Raw genomic sequence first — 16,966 nt, forward strand, 5'->3', positions numbered from 1 at the left:
AAGGCCAAGCAGACAAGCAGCTGAATGGTGATGAGAGGGTCGCGCGCTTTCCCTCCTTCCCCTGCAGCTCCTTCCACCACCGCGCACACGTCCCCCCACCAAGGACCCTTGGCGCCCGCTATGGCAGCCGCGACTGCCGGTGAATGTCCCTCCCTCCCTGCCCGCTGCCAGCGCTGCACCCAGCGCCACGGTGGCGCACGTCTCAATTTGGGTCCCGTTCCTCGCCCAGCTTGCGCGGGGTTTCTGTGCGTCTCTTCAACGTGGCAAGATACCTATTCTTTCATCGTCGTCTATGAGCTGTCCACCCGCCTCCACCTCCAGCAACTCTTGCTTGTAAAGACAAAGAGCCCCCGTATAACCTGAACAGCCTGTAGGGGCAAGTGCTGTTAGCGAGCACCTACGAAGGCCGGCACTGTGACACACGAGAGGGTGGGTGGCCAGCACCACGCCCGGCCGCCTTTGTCTCCCCAGTGGCGACGTTTACACACCGCACCAGGTACTCATTTGAGGCTGAGTCGACCCAGGGGATGGCCCAGGACCGGTTCAGATAATCTCCACCGGTGTTGACCGTGAGCGCGAATCGAGCTCGGGTCACCAGGTTCGCAGCGCTAACTACTACACCACCGCTCCCCACACTAACACACCCCGACCAAACACCTGCCCCCTCTTTGGAGAACAGCACGGGGGGGGGGGGGGGGGGTCCCACGTACCACGACTGCTGCTGCTGCTGCTCAGCTGCCGTTTATTCCAACAGATTTGCAATGAATGGCAGCTCGATGGAGAGAACGAATCTCGATTGGGATCTCAATGCGGCGCATTTGCATTCTGCAGGCAGGCCCTTGCAAGCAAGCGAATCGTAACCTCTTACACAATTGCACGTCTCGCGGCCCAACAACATCTGGAGATTGGGTGGGGGGGAGGGTTGGCGGGCGGGGGGGGGCTGTGGATTCGCAGTGCACGTCGTACGGCACCTGCACGCAGCGCACATTCTAATGCGTGTGCCGCTCTTTTTTTTTCCTCCTCCTCCTCCTCATATTCCTCCTCCTCCCTCCTCCTCCTCCTGAGAGCGGTTGCTAGGAGACGCTGCAGGTCGCTCCGCACCCGCCCTCCGTCGTGAAATAGTCTTGACAGATGCCTTTGACGGACTCGTGTTTACTTATCAGCCGTCACCGGACCCCTGTGTGGCACCGCGACACGACGGACCCTCGTTAGAATTTACGGGCGTGAAAATTAGAAGGGGATTATTGAGGAACTCTCCAATCAATGAATGCATCTCAAGACTGCCTCGATGTGGTTCGTTCTGTTTGACTCGGTCAGAAAGTGGACAGCTCCCCACTTGCACAGATAGGGGAGGGGTTGTCCGAAAATCTCTCGTTTAAATTATTAGAATATATTTTCCAAATCGGTTTCTCCCCCAGCTTAAAAATGACAACTAAAAACGTAGTATATGTAGGCTATTAGATATACTCCAGGTTACAGAAATACATCTATGCAGAGGATTTTCCCATTTAGAGGTTGTAAAATGACCATGATATCTATTGCATTTCTTTCGTAACTATTGACGAGAAATTTGATTAAATTCTGCTTTTTTACAGCCTGCATTATGCCTCTAGCATATGAACTGAATAATTCAGGATTATGCTCAAGATTCTAATTATGCATGAGATAAGTAAAAAAAATTCCACCGTATAAAATTCATGTATGCTACCTTGGCATCTTTTGTACAATTGAATCTGGATAGAAGCGCACCTTATGCAAGTACAGTTCTGATATAAGCAAGATAGTTACATTACGCTGATGGTGTAAAAGAGGGGCAATTTATGAAACAATCATGCTATTATGAATAGAAGCACAGCGGGTCTTGTTCCCAAGCGGTGTGCTGATATCCGGCTCTTTCCGTGGATATGCACCGTGCGTCGTTCGCCATGCTTGTTCGCTTTTAGAATAATTTAAAATCTTAAATTATCCTCCATTTTCCGAAAATTGCCCCGCGATGTGAGCATGTTATTGCTGCCGTCCACGTCCAATAAGATCTAGAAATTGGCGTTTCATTAATTAACTAGTTTTGCTCGTGAACTCACGGCAATCTAAACTTTGCCCATAGACGAACATCGCTCGTAGACTAACATTGCCAAAAGACTAACATTGTACATAGATTAACATTGCCAGTAGACTAACATTGTACATAGACTAACATTGCCCATAGACTAACATTGTACATAGACTAACATTGCCCATAGACTAGCATTGCCCGTAGACTAACATTGCACGTAGACTAACATTGCATGTATACAGATGTAGTGACATCGCGGATGTCACTGTGTGGTGCCGGGCCTGGAGGGGCACGGCGTGCGATGTACTCACATCGCGGACACCCCGTAGGTGGGTGTAGTACCACACCTAGAGGGGCTCGGTGAACGCTGGGATAGCGCTCAGTGGCACCACGCGTGGTTGCAGTGCCGACCCCTACAGGAGCGAGTGTGAGAGTGTCAGCCATGGGATGAGGTTACCCCGGGCCATGGCACGCTGGTTGACCCTGGAAGGCACGTGACCAGTAAGATCTACACAGGGGCTCCAGGTGGGGGCTATGGGGTGGTCACGTGTCAGGGTGAGATCCTACGGGAAGGGTCAAGAAACAACAAGAGGTTTCTCGAAGGTGGTCGTGGCCAAGGGGGAGGCCAGCCACAACCCAGGAGCATATAAACTGGGGTCCGCACAGGGACCGGGGCTCAGCGTTGCTGTGGTCATCTGAAGATATACGATGTATGTTCTACGTCCAAGAAGAAGTCACCAACACGTGGACGAGGACCCAAGCTAGGTCCTGTCCGTTGTAGCTGCTCCCAGTAACTAGCATAGTTAGCCTGGTGGTCCACCACCAGAGGTTATCTGGTGAAGGGGCAGTAACCCATTTGTGTTTCGTGTTGGTGTTAATAAATGTGTAGTGGGTTCCAGAGACACTTGTAGAGGTAACTTCTTTACTTCAATACAACACTCCAACAGTCCTGATACTCTGTTACAGCCTAGGTACACAGCCTAGGTACACAGCCTAGATACACTACTCTGGCTACGCTCTGGTGTCCTCCGGCTACAATTACCCTAGGGGAGGCTACCTGACCCGACCCAGCCAAGGTGCGGGTCTGGACTCTGGCTTCCTCGGAACTCGCCCTTACAAGGACGTAGAGCCGGGAGTCCCAGAGTCCCACCACTGGCCCTCATAGCGTCCCGGCCCTTACAAGGACAAGCGGGACGAGGGGGTCCAGGGTCCTAAGCTGGCTGGCTGGCGGGTCTTGGGTCTTGAGCTGCGACTGGCCCCGATCGGCCAGGAAGCTGCCCTTTTATGCCTCGCCCCAGCAGCCCCTCCCCTCTTATGGCACAACAAATGTGTTGCCTCTAATAAGTACGTTGGCGACTCAGTTGAATCCACGACACTAACATTGCATGTAGACTAACATTGCACATAGACTAGCATTGCACAATAGACTACCATTACACGTAGACTAACATTGCCCGTAGACTAACATTGCCCATAGACTAACATTGCCCATAGACTAACATTGCCCATAGACTAACATTGGCAGTAGACTAACATTGCCAGTAGACTAACATTGCCCATAGACTAACATTGCACGTAGACTAACATTGCCCATAGACTAACATTGCCAGTAGACTAACATTGCACATAGACTAACATTGCCCATAGACTAACATTGCCCATAGACTAACATTACCCATAGACTAACATTGCATGTAGACTAACATTGCAAGTAGACTAACATTGCATGTAGACTAACATTACATGTAGACTAACATTGCCCATAGACTAACATTGCATGTAGACTAACATTGCATGTAGACTAACATTGCCCATAGACTAACATTGCACATAGACTAACATTGCATGTAGACTAACATTGCATGTAGACTAACATTACATGTAGACTAACATTGCCCATAGACTAACATTGCCCATAGACTAACATTGCCCATAGACTAGCATTACCCATAGACTAACATTGCATGTAGACTAACATTGCAAGTAGACTAACATTGCATGTAGACTAACATTGCACATAGACTAACATTGCCCATAGACTAGCATTGCATGTAGACTAACATTGCACGTAGACTAACATTGCCCATAGACTAACATTGCATGTAGACTAACATTGCATGTAGACTAACATTGCCCATAGACTAACACTGCACATATACTAACACTGCACATAGACTAACATTGCATGTAGACTAACATTACCCATAGACTAACATTGCATGTAGACTAACATTGCCCATAGACTAAGATTGCATGTAGACTAACATTGCCCATAGACTAACATTTCCCATAGACTAACATTGCCCATAGACTAACATTTCATGTAGACTAACATTGCCCATAGACTAACATTGCCCATAGACTTACATTGCCCATAGACTAACATTGCCCATAGACTAACATTGCACTTAGACTAACACTGCCCATAGACTAACATTGCCCATAGACTAACACTGCCCATAGACTAACATTGCACATACACTAACATTGCATGTAGACTAACATTACCCATAGACTAACATTGCATGTAGACTAACATTGCATGTAGACTAACATTGCCCATAGACTAACACTGCACATATACTAACACTGCACATAGACTAACATTGCATGTAGACTAACATTACCCATAGACTAACATTGCATGTAGACTAACATTGCACATACACTAACATTGCACATAGACTAACATTGCCCATAGACTAACATTGCATGTAGACTAACATTGCACATACACTAACATTGCACATAGACTAACATTGCCCATAGACTAACATTGCATGTAGACTAACATTGCCCATAGACTAACATTGCATGTAGACTAACATTGCCCATAGACTAACATTGCACATAGACTAACATTGCCCATACACTAACATTGCATGTAGACTAACATTGCCCATAGACTAACATTGCCCATAGACTAACATTGCATGTAGACTAACATTGACAATCATCATCATCAGCCATGATCGACGTTGCTGGATGGAGGCTTCCCCAAGCCGTCCCCATCTCTTGCGGCCCCCAATGTTTAAATGGATGTCACCACTTTAAATGATGCATTAACAACCATGGCCAGGGCCAGTGCATTTATAAGTGGGGGAAAGGTTACTCCACCATGCTGGCCAAGGCGGGGCTGACGAAGGTGGGGAACGTATAAATGTGTGGAAGGTCTACTGCCCACCGCGCAAGCCCCCCCCACCTTTTTAGCAACCTGTGTGTGTGTGTGTGCATGGTAGGCAGTCGCCCTCCAGCAACAACGGAGTGCGGAGGAGCGACGCTCACAACAACGAGCAGAGCGCCGGGTGGCTAAAGCACAGCAAGTTGGCACAGTAGGGGGCACAGGTAGTGCATCAGCCAGTCATCTCGGTCATCTCAGTCAGTCGACCCGTGGCACCTGGGTCTGCCCCGTGACCTCCTGGGCGTTCGACACTTCACGTGGCCTCAAGGTGCACAAGGCCTGGCACAAGCGTCGTGGTGACGTCACCGCCACTTAGTGGCGAATGGCGGTTGTTGTTGTTGTTGGTAGTAGCGGTAGTGTCTGGGTTAGCGCGCTGCGCTACGGATCTGGCGACCCGGGTTAGATTCCCGCTCACGGCCAACACCGGTGATGATTATCTGAACCGGCCATGGGCCTCCCCTAGGTCGACACAACCTCAAATGAGTGCCTGGTGCGGTGTGTAAACATCACCGCTGGAGAGACAAAGGCGGCCGGGCGTGGTGTTGGCCACCCAAACCCCTCGTGTGCCGTGCCGGCCTTCATAGGTGCTCGCTAGCAACACTTGCCCCAACAATCTGTTAAAGGCTATACGGGGAATCGTTGTCTTTGTTTGGTAGTATCCCATCCAGGAACTATCCAGGCTCATGCCTGCTTAGCTTCCGATATCTGACGAAATCGTGCGCATCAGAATGGGTGATTTGGTTGCGGACCCAACCGTCCGAAACTATGACGAAAATAAGCTCCCGACCGCAGCCTTCCCTGTTTGCTTTTGGTTATATCATCATGGCGAAAGAAAACGCAGTTATTTATTATTTTATATCCCCCCCCCCCCCCATTTCATGCGGGTTGTGCTATTGACGTCATGAGCCGAAGAATCCACGACGATGCAAGCGGTGCAAAACGTGTAATAAAAATATCACGCAGCAAGTTGCCTTCCAACATCCCTTCAACAGACACCACCTGGGCAACATCGTAGGGGACGGCACTTTGACGACCAGTCCTGCCACCGAGAATAATGGGAGAGAAAATAAATCTTCCTTTGCATTCTGAATCATTTGGAAGCTCCCGATGCGTATATTTGCAGACGTGTGTGCATACACGTTGGGTTTCAGTTAACTTGTGTAAGAATAAGCATATGTTTTTATTGTACATGTCTTGCCTGTTTGTGCATGCGATCAATCCACGACTGGATGAGAAGCCTGCATATGCTGTTAAGGCGGTGACGGTTATTTGGCCATTCTACAGTATGCTGGACCAACAATGGATCTCACTGCACGTGAGAGACCAACAATGGACCTCACTGCACACGACAGACCAACAATGGATTTCACTGCACACTGCAGACCAACAATGGATTTCACTGCACACTGCAGACCAACAATGGATTTCGCTGCACGTGAGAGACCAACAATGGACCTCACTGCACATGACAGACCAACAATGGATTTCGCTGCACGTGAGAGACCAACAATGGATCTCACTGCACACTGCAGACTAACAATGGGTTTCACTGCACATGAGAGACCAACAATGGACCTCACTGCACCCGACAGAACTACAATGGATTTCACTGCACACTGCAGACCAACAATGGATTTCACTGCAGACCAACAATGGATTTCGCTGCACGTGAGAGACCAACAATGGATCTCACTGCACACTGCAGACCAACAATGGATTTCACTGCACACTGCAGCCTAACAATGGATCTCACTGCACACTGCAGACTAACAATGGATCTCACTGCACACTGCAGACCAACAATGGATCTCACTGCACACGACAGACCAAGAATGGATTTCACTGCAGACCAACAATGGATCTCACTGCACACTGCAGACCAACAATGGATTTCACTGCACACTGCAGACCAACAATGGATCTCACTGCACACGACAGACCAACAATGGATTTCACTGCACACTGCAGACCAACAATGGATCTCACTGCACACTGCAGACCAACAATGGATCTCACTGCACACGACAGACCAACAATGGATTTCACTGCAGACCAACAATGGATTTCACTGCACACTGCAGACCAACAATGGATTTCACTGCACACTGCAGACCAACAATGGATCTCACTGCACACGACAGACCAACAATGGATCTCACTGCACACTACAGACCAACAATGGATCTCACTGCACACTGCAGACCAACAATGGATCTCACTGCACACTACAGACCAACAATGGATCTCACTGCACACTGCAGACCAACAATGGATCTCACTGCACACTACAGACCAACAATGGATTTCACTGCACACTGCAGACCAACAATGGATTTCACTGCACACTGCAGACCAACAATGGATCTCACTGCACACTGCAGACCAACAATGGATCTCACTGCACACTGCAGACCAACAATGGATTTCACTGCACACTGCAGACCAACAATGGATCTCACTGCACACTGCAGACCAACAATGGATCTCACTGCACACTGCAGACCAACAATGGATTTCACTGCACATTGCAGACCAACAATGGATTTCACTGCAGACCAACAATGGATCTCACTGCACACGACAGACCAACAATGGATCTCACTGCACACTGCAGACCAACAATGGATTTCACTGCACATTGCAGACCAACAATGGATTTCACTGCAGACCAACAATGGATCTCACTGCACACTACAGACCAACAATGGATCTCACTGCACGTGAGAGACCAACAATGGATTTCACTGCAGACCAACTATGGATTTCGCTGCACACGACAGACCAACAATGGATTTCACTGCACCCTGCAGACCAACAATGGATCTCACTGCACATGAGAGACCAACAATGGATTTCACTGCACACTGCAGACCAACAATGGATATCGCTGCACGTGAGAGACCAACAATGGATCTCACTGCATACTGCAGACCAACAATGGATCTCACTTCACACTGCAGACCAACAATGGATTTCACTGCAGACCAACAATGGATCTCACTGCACACGACAGACCAACAATGGATATCGCTGCACGTGAGAGACCAACAATGGATCTCACTTCACACTGCAGACCAACAATGGATTTCACTGCAGACCAACAATGGATTTCACTGCACACTGCAGACCAACAATGGATATCGCTGCACGTGAGAGACCAACAATGGATTTCACTGCACACTGCAGACCAACAATGGATCTCACTTCACACTGCAGACCAACAATGGATTTCACTGCAGACCAACAATGGATCTCACTGCACACGACAGACCAACAATGGATTTCACTGCAGACCAACAATGGATTTCACTGCACACTGCAGACCAACAATGGATCTCACTGCACACGACAGACCAACAATGGATTTCACTGCACACTGCAGACCAACAATGGATCTCACTGCACACTGCAGACCAACAATGGATTTCACTGCACACTGCAGACCAACAATGGATTTCACTGCAGACCAACAATGGATCTCACTGCACACTGCAGACCAACAATGGATCTCACTGCACACGACAGACCAACAATGGATTTCACTGCACACTGCAGACCAACAATGGATCTCACTGCACACTGCAGACCAACAATGGATTTCACTGCACACTGCAGACCAACAATGGATTTCACTGCAGACCAACAATGGATCTCACTGCACACGACAGACCAACAATGGATCTCACTGCACACTACAGACCAACAATGGATCTCACTGCACACTGCAGACCAACAATGGATCTCACTGCACGTGAGAGACCAACAATGGATTTCACTGCAGACCAACTATGGATTTCGCTGCACACGACAGACCAACAATGGATTTCACTGCACACTGCAGACCAACAATGGATATCGCTGCACACGACAGACCAACAATGGATCTCACTGCACACTACAGACCAACAATGGATCTCACTGCACGTGAGAGACCAACAATGGATTTCACTGCAGACCAACTATGGATTTCGCTGCACACGACAGACCAACAATGGATTTCACTGCACACTGCAGACCAACAATGGATATCGCTGCACACGACAGACCAACAATGGATCTCACTGCACACTACAGACACACAATGGATCTCACTGCACGTGAGAGACCAACAATGGATTTCACTGCAGACCAACTATGGATTTCGCTGCACACGACAGACCAACAATGGATTTCACTGCACCCTGCAGACCAACAATGGATCTCACTGCACATGAGAGACCAACAATGGATTTCACTGCACACTGCAGACCAACAATGGATTTCACTGCACCCTGCAGACCAACAATGGATCTCACTGCACATGAGAGACCAACAATGGATTTCACTGCACACTGCAGACCAACAATGGATTTCACTGCACACTGCAGACCAACAATGGATTTCACTGCACACTGCAGACCAACAATGGATATCGCTGCACGTGAGAGACTAACAATGGATCTCACTGCAAACTGCAGACCAACAATGGATCTCACTTCACACTGCAGACCAACAATGGATTTCACTGCAGACCAACAATGGATCTCACTGCACACGACAGACCAACAATGGATTTCACTGCAGACCAACAATGGATTTCACTGCAGACCAACAATGGATCTCACTTCACACTGCAGACCAACAATGGATTTCACTGCAGACCAACAATGGATTTCACTGCAGACCAACAATGGATTTCACTGCACACTGCAGACCAACAATGGATCTCACTGCACACTGCAGACCAACAATGGATCTCACTGCACACTGCAGACCAACAATGGATCTCACTGCACACTACAGACCAACAATGGATCTCACTGCACCCTACAGACCAACAATGGATCTCACTGCACACTGCAGACCAACAATGGATTTCACTGCACACTGCAGACCAACAATGGATTTCACTGCAGACCAACAATGGATCTCACTGCACACTACAGACCAACAATGGATCTCACTGCACACTGCAGACCAACAATGGATCTCACTGCACGTGAGAGACCAACAATGGATTTCACTGCAGACCAACTATGGATTTCGCTGCACACGACAGACCAACAATGGATTTCACTGCACATGAGAGACCAACAATGGATCTCACTGCACACTGCAGACCAACAATGGATATCGCTGCACGTGAGAGACCAACAATGGATCTCACTTCACACTGCAGGCCAACAATGGATTTCGCTGCACGTGAGAGACCAACAATGGATTTATAGCACTGCCCTCTACTGCCCACAATGCCTACTACCCCTGTTCGATACGCACGGTGGACACAAATCAGTCTCAACTCTGTTTCGCTTCTGAAGTCAGCTGTGATCAGGTGCATTATGAGTTTATTTCCGTATATATCATTACCCTCCTTCATTGCTGAAGTGGAATTTCCTCTTAAAATATGAACTGCAGAGACCCGCGTTGTTAATGGCGCAATATGACGACTGATGATGACAATGTTGATGAAGATTTTCGTGACAATTCAAGGTTGCATCAGCATTTCTATTAACCATCAAATTGTTTACAAATCAAGACAAACGGCACTCAGAGAGACGTCGCAGCCGATATTTATCGTGCGTCGTCTTCCCCCAATGTTTGTTGTACCAATTCTACCATAATATTATCAACCTCTGCATATTAACTCATTCATTTTAGTCAACCGTATCGCACAGCCCTGCCCTATTTATAAGCAGAAATTATAGTGCGTACCTTGTCTGGCGCTGGATCTGTCACTGTTTAATGCGCAAGGGTTGGCGATGTTAAAACGCCCTCTCTACAGGCAGGTTCATTCCCTTTCCACTCACGCGTCTCGCACACTGCTTCGCATGCTAATGAAGACGCCTCTCCACCCAGCCTCGTGCGTGTGCGCGCACACACAGGCCGGGCTCGAAGGACTCTGACCCCGCGTATCCACGAACATTCTGGAAACCGCGTTCAGTCGGCTCATCTGCTATGACCACCGCCGACGTGTGGCGAGAATTCCACCCTTTTCCAAGGAGCGGGACACATTAATGAATGTTCCCTTCTGAAAATAAGATAGGGTGAAGCTGGAATAGATGTGAGTGGATGGTGCATGGTCGTTTAGACAGAAGCGGATTTAAGACAGAGAATCTGATAATCATACTCTTTGGTTCTTTCGGTAAAGTCACGTAGGTATAAAATAGAATAAATCACGACGTTTCGGGCGCAACACAACGTCGTGATTTATTAATTTTTCTACCTACGTGACTTTAGCGAAAGAACCAAAGAATATGGATGCCTGCAGTCACGAAAGCTTCAAATCAAGATTGAACCTGATAATCGTAAAATGTAACGCAAACTTCATTTGATAAAAAAAAATTGTTAGCTTCTAAATGTTATTTATGCAGAAGGTTGATGTGATACGCCCGAGAATCCCCGCTACATATCCGTGTCTGTTATTCCAGCATCATCGTTCTTGCAATGCCGTTGCTGCGGAATTGCCCACATCTAAAACGAAGGCTTGTGATTATAAACCTCCATGGTGCTGTATGTACACGTGTGCTGAAATTCTATAAACGTGAAGAATTAATACAAGGCCAACTTTTAAATTATTCACACGTCCCTACGAGAGACAAGACGTTTCTAAAAGCGATTGCATTCGTTTTAACCGATGGATAAAGATTGCGCAACGTGCTGTGTCAGAATGGTTCGTGCACACGGCAACCATCCCAGCAAACACAGACTCATCTCCAGCCTACGATGCACATTATTGGCAGCTGGTACCTGAATCTGGCCTGAGCGTCTCTGAGGTTTATTCAATCTAAAACCATCACGCAAACTCCGGTCATCCTCGCCGCGGCTTTTGGCGAACCATCGAACAAAGACGGCCACTGCGTCGCTTTCTTCCAGGCGCGCTTCTGCGGCCGTCTGGAACGCTCTTCCTTCCGATATGATGAAGCCACCGGAGCTATGCACATATAAAATCTCGATTGAAATTTCTTTTTTTTAGAACTGCTGTTTGTAGTTTGTTGTCCTTGCCCCGCACCTCCGATTAACACGGTTAGCTACGTACGATGCGAAAGGAGTTCAACATACATGCAGACTATACACTGCAGTATACTACTATACTACACCGCTATACTAAATTGAAAACTAATTTCCTTAGAACTGCTTGTTGTCGTATTTAGTGTACTGTCCTTCTCCCGCACCTCCGATGAACACGGTTGGCTACGTACGATGCGAAAGGAGTTCAACGTACGTACAGTGAGGGAAGAAAGTATTTGATCCCCTGTTGATTTTGTACGTTTGCCCACTGACAAAGAAATGATCAGTCTATAATTTTAATGGTAGGTTTATTTGAACAGTGAGAGACAGAATAACAACAAAAAAAGCATGTCAAAAATGTTATCAATTTATTTGCATTTTAATGAGGGAAATAAGTATTTGACCCCCTCTCAATCAGAAAGATTTCTGGTTCCCAGGTGTCTTTTATACAGGTAACGAGCTGAGATTAGGAGCACACTCTTAAAGGGAGTGCTCCTAATCTCAGCTTGTTACCTGTTTAAAAGACACCTGTTCACAGAAGCAATCAATCAGATTCCAAACTCTCCACCATGGCCAAGACCAAAGAGCTCTCCAAGGATGTCAGGGACAAGATTGTAGACCTACACAAGGCTGGAATGGGCTACAAGACCATCGCCAAGCAGCTTGGTGAGAAGGTGACAACAGTTGGTGCGATTATTCGCAAATGGAAGAAACACAAAAGAACTGTCAATCTCCCTCGGCCTGGGACTCCATGCAAGAGCTCACCTCGTGGAGTTGCAATGATCATGAGAACGGTGAGGAATCAGCCCAGAACTACACGGGAGGATCTTGTCAATGATCTCAAGGCAGCTGGGACCATAGTCACCAAGAAAACAGTTGGTAACACACTACGCCGTGAAGGACTGAAATCCTGCAGTGCCCGCAAGGTCCCCCTGCTCAAGAAAGCACATATACATGCCCGTCTGAAGTTTGCCAATGAACATCTGAATGATTCAGAGGACAACTGGGTGAAAGTGTTGTGGTCAGATGAGACCAAAATGGAGCTCTTTGGCATCAACTCAACTCGCCGTGTTTGGAGGAGGAGGAATGCTGCCTATGACCCCAAGAACACCATCCCCACCGTCAAAAATGGAGGTGGAAACATTATGCTTTTGGGGTGTTTTTCTGCTGAGGGGACAGGTCAACTTCACCGCATCAAAGGGACGATGGACGGGGCCATATACCGTCAAAGCTTGGGTGAGAACCTCCTTCCCTCAGCCAGGGCATTGAAAATGGGTCGTGGATGGGTATTCCAGCATGACAATGCCCCAAAACACACGGCCAAGGAAACAAAGGAGTGGCTCAAGAAGAAGCACATTAAGGTCCTGGAGTGGCCTAGCCAGTCTCCAGACCTTAATCCCATAGAAAATCTGTGGAGGGAGCTGAAGGTTCGAGTTGCCAAACGTCAGCCTCGAAACCTTAATGACTTGGAGAAGATCTGCAAAGAGGAGTGGGACAAAATCCCTCCTGAGATGTGTGCAAACCTGGTGGCCAACTACAAGAAACGTCTGACCACTGTGATTGCCAACAAGGGTTTTGCCACCAAGTACTAAGTTATGTTTTGCAGAGGGGTCTAATACTTATTTCCCTCATTAAAATGCAAATCAATTTATAACATTTTTGACATGCGTTTTTCCGGATTTTTGTGTTGTTATTCTGTCTCTCACTGTTCAAATAAACCAACCATTAAAATTATAGACTGATCATTTCTTTGTCAGTGCGCAAACGTACAAAATCAGCAGGGGATCAAATACCTTTTTCTCTCACCGTACGTACAAGAAGTTAGGAGTTGTAGTCGTGACCTCTTTAACCAGGAGATGAAACATACAAGGGGGCCCGTTCAGCCACGTGCAACATTGCTTCTCTTGCAAGGTCGACCTCGACGACATCCAGGCAATTAGAGTACAGAAGAACACGAGTTTAAATACATTTAGAATGTTACAAAGCGAGAGGAGAGTCGCTGATCCGGGCTGTCGGGGTGTGTTTGGTGGGGGGCATGGGCCGATGCGACCCCCCCCCCTCTCCCGACGCTGCCCACCCTTTGAGACCCCAAGCGCATGCGTTGATCGTCACCAGGAATTATACATTGAATGTTACTTTTGTAACTTGATGTCAAATTAACATTTATAAAGCTTAACATTTCGCGACCCCCCCCCCCCACCACAACCTTATTATTTCAGGAAGTTTCTAGATCCACCTCTGACCTCAACTTTATGTAACAATTAATGTAATTCACATTCGAATATAGAAAAAAATAAACGTGACTGTCGTTAAAAAATGTGCTTTTGATTTTCAAAGTTCCGATTTGCTTAAAGTCCAAATCAATTGGCATATTTTCTCGCGTTGACAACTCGCTATGATTAGCTCTGTCAGGTGGTGTATGGTTATAATGAAAAAAAAAACTGACGTTTCAACTCGACGACGATATCACCCAAAATAGACTAATTATGAATCATCATATTGGTCGTGAAAGCCTACGTAAAAGAAAATTGTGCGTAAGCAATCTAAATATACAATAAATAAGATGTCATTCAATCTAGATTTGAAGCTTTCGTGACTGCAGGAATCCATACTCTTTGGTTCTTTCGGTAAAGTCACGTAGGTAGAAAATAAAATAAATCACGACGTTTCGGGCGCAACACAAGCGTCCGTCATCAGGTGGGAAAGCATGGTCTGCTACTGAGGCAGACTGTTTTAAAAAGGGCTACAGACCATGCTTTCCCACCTTATGATGGGCGCTTGTGTTGCGCCTGAAACGTCGTGATCTATTTTGTTTTATTTTATACCTGCGTGACTTTACCGAAAGACCCAAAGAGTAAAAATGTCATTCCTGGAAAGAAAAGTGACTTGACCAGCCACAAACTATTTGCTGTACAGGGACTCCTCTACTTACGAACGGGTTCGTAAGTAGAAGAGTTCCAGATGACTGTTCATAAGTCAATTTGTTCGTAAGTCCAACTTTACTCATGTCGATATCCAAACATGTTGTACGACATTTACACTAAACACGGGGAATGGATTTAAAAGTTGTATAATCTTCTATAGATGTAGATGCCACCACCACCATCTAATGCGACTCTCGATCCGAACAGGCAACTGGCTATACGGACAGGTTTGTTCGTATCTCTGAAAGTTCGTAAGTCGAATGTTCTTAAGTAAAGGAGTCCCTATACTATGCTTCTATTCCCCCACTTACGTAATAATCTTTATTTAGACTGGAGGAATCCGATGAGTTATGAAGCTCTTTTTCACCAACCCGCCATTGACTCGTGTGGTAATGTATGGTCAAATTACCACCATGACTCACGCGTGGTGGCAAGGCCCTATCTAGCAGTGGATAGACAAAAGGGCTGTGCTTGTAGATTTGTAGTGACATAGCGCTGACTGTTGTACAGCAGCAGCAACTGCAGGTGGACACTTAGCGCACACGCCACTGAGCATACACGCGGGTGTGCCGGCAGGGCGGAGGAACTGGGGCAAGGGTCACGGTAGACCTCGCGTGGAAGCCCCTGGAACTCTCTGCTGGGTTCGAGAAGAGAGGCGCGGCTGGGGCGGAGCCAAGTCGCGCCGAAGGGAATATAAGCAGCAGAGAGCGAGAGCTCGCCTCGTCGTCACCGCCATCGTCGCCGCCACCGCCTTCGCCCGCTCATTGCGCGGCCGGACAGTGGTTGGCCGTCCCGGTCGGTGCAACGCGGGCGGGGTCGTGCATGGGAGAGAAAGGGGGGCCCGAGTGGTGGCGTGAGCTCGGCAACAACAATAAAGAGGGCAGATCGGTGCCTCCTGCGACCGCCTTGTCTCCGGCTGACCTTGTGTGCGACGCACGCCATCCGCACGCACAGACGACACTACACATTCATAAGGGAATGGTGATTCCAGGTTGACGCATAAATACAGTATCGTTAATATCTTGACATAAAGCTTTCGTGACTGCAGGAATTAATATCTCTAAACTTTTATAAACAGCCTGCCTCAGCAGATTTCCCTCATTTTCACCTGAAGACGATTGCTTGTGTTGCGATAGAAACGTCGTGATTTTGATTTGTTATTTTTTCTATCTACGTGGCTTTACCGAAAGACCCAAAGAATAGTATCGTTAATATTTTGCAAAAAACTAAAACATATTAAAACCTGGTCAGTAATAACTGCCTCTTCTCCATCATTACTCAAGACGTGTGATTTATTTAAATGTGACATGCATCACAACAGTTCAGGTTTCTGATAAATCAACAAAGCAACACCAACAACAACAACGAATTTCCCAGCAAGTGCCAATCATTTCCTTTTGTTTTAATTTGAGGGAAGATGTTCAATACGCCATCACCTTCAGCCGAGGGCAGCTAATTGCTCGCCCGACCAATTAATTCCCACAGAAACGGCATTCCAGTCACAGTCGATCGCGTCCCACGTCAACGTCTAAGTGCACTCAGTTCAGCGTTTTGCATCAGAGTACATCACTCGCGTCTAACTCCCCCGAAATGCGAAGCGACAGTTCCTCATATAGCCGAGCAGAAGGCAGTAATAAGTCATTTACATTTGCCCCCCCCGCTCTTCCACTCTTTGCAGGGGCGAGATTGCATGCGGCCGTGCTGGGAATGATCGTGTGGCTCTGGGTGCTAAAGCGTATTACCGAATCCCTCCCGCGGGTCCCCTGCGAGTGTTGGCCGAGAGTGAGCGCGCGGCTCAGCCCATTTATCTCTCGTCGGCCA

Source organism: Lampetra fluviatilis, chromosome 14 (genome assembly GCF_964198595.1).
Source record: "Lampetra fluviatilis chromosome 14, kcLamFluv1.1, whole genome shotgun sequence".
Classification (NCBI taxonomy): Eukaryota; Metazoa; Chordata; class Hyperoartia; order Petromyzontiformes; family Petromyzontidae; genus Lampetra; species Lampetra fluviatilis.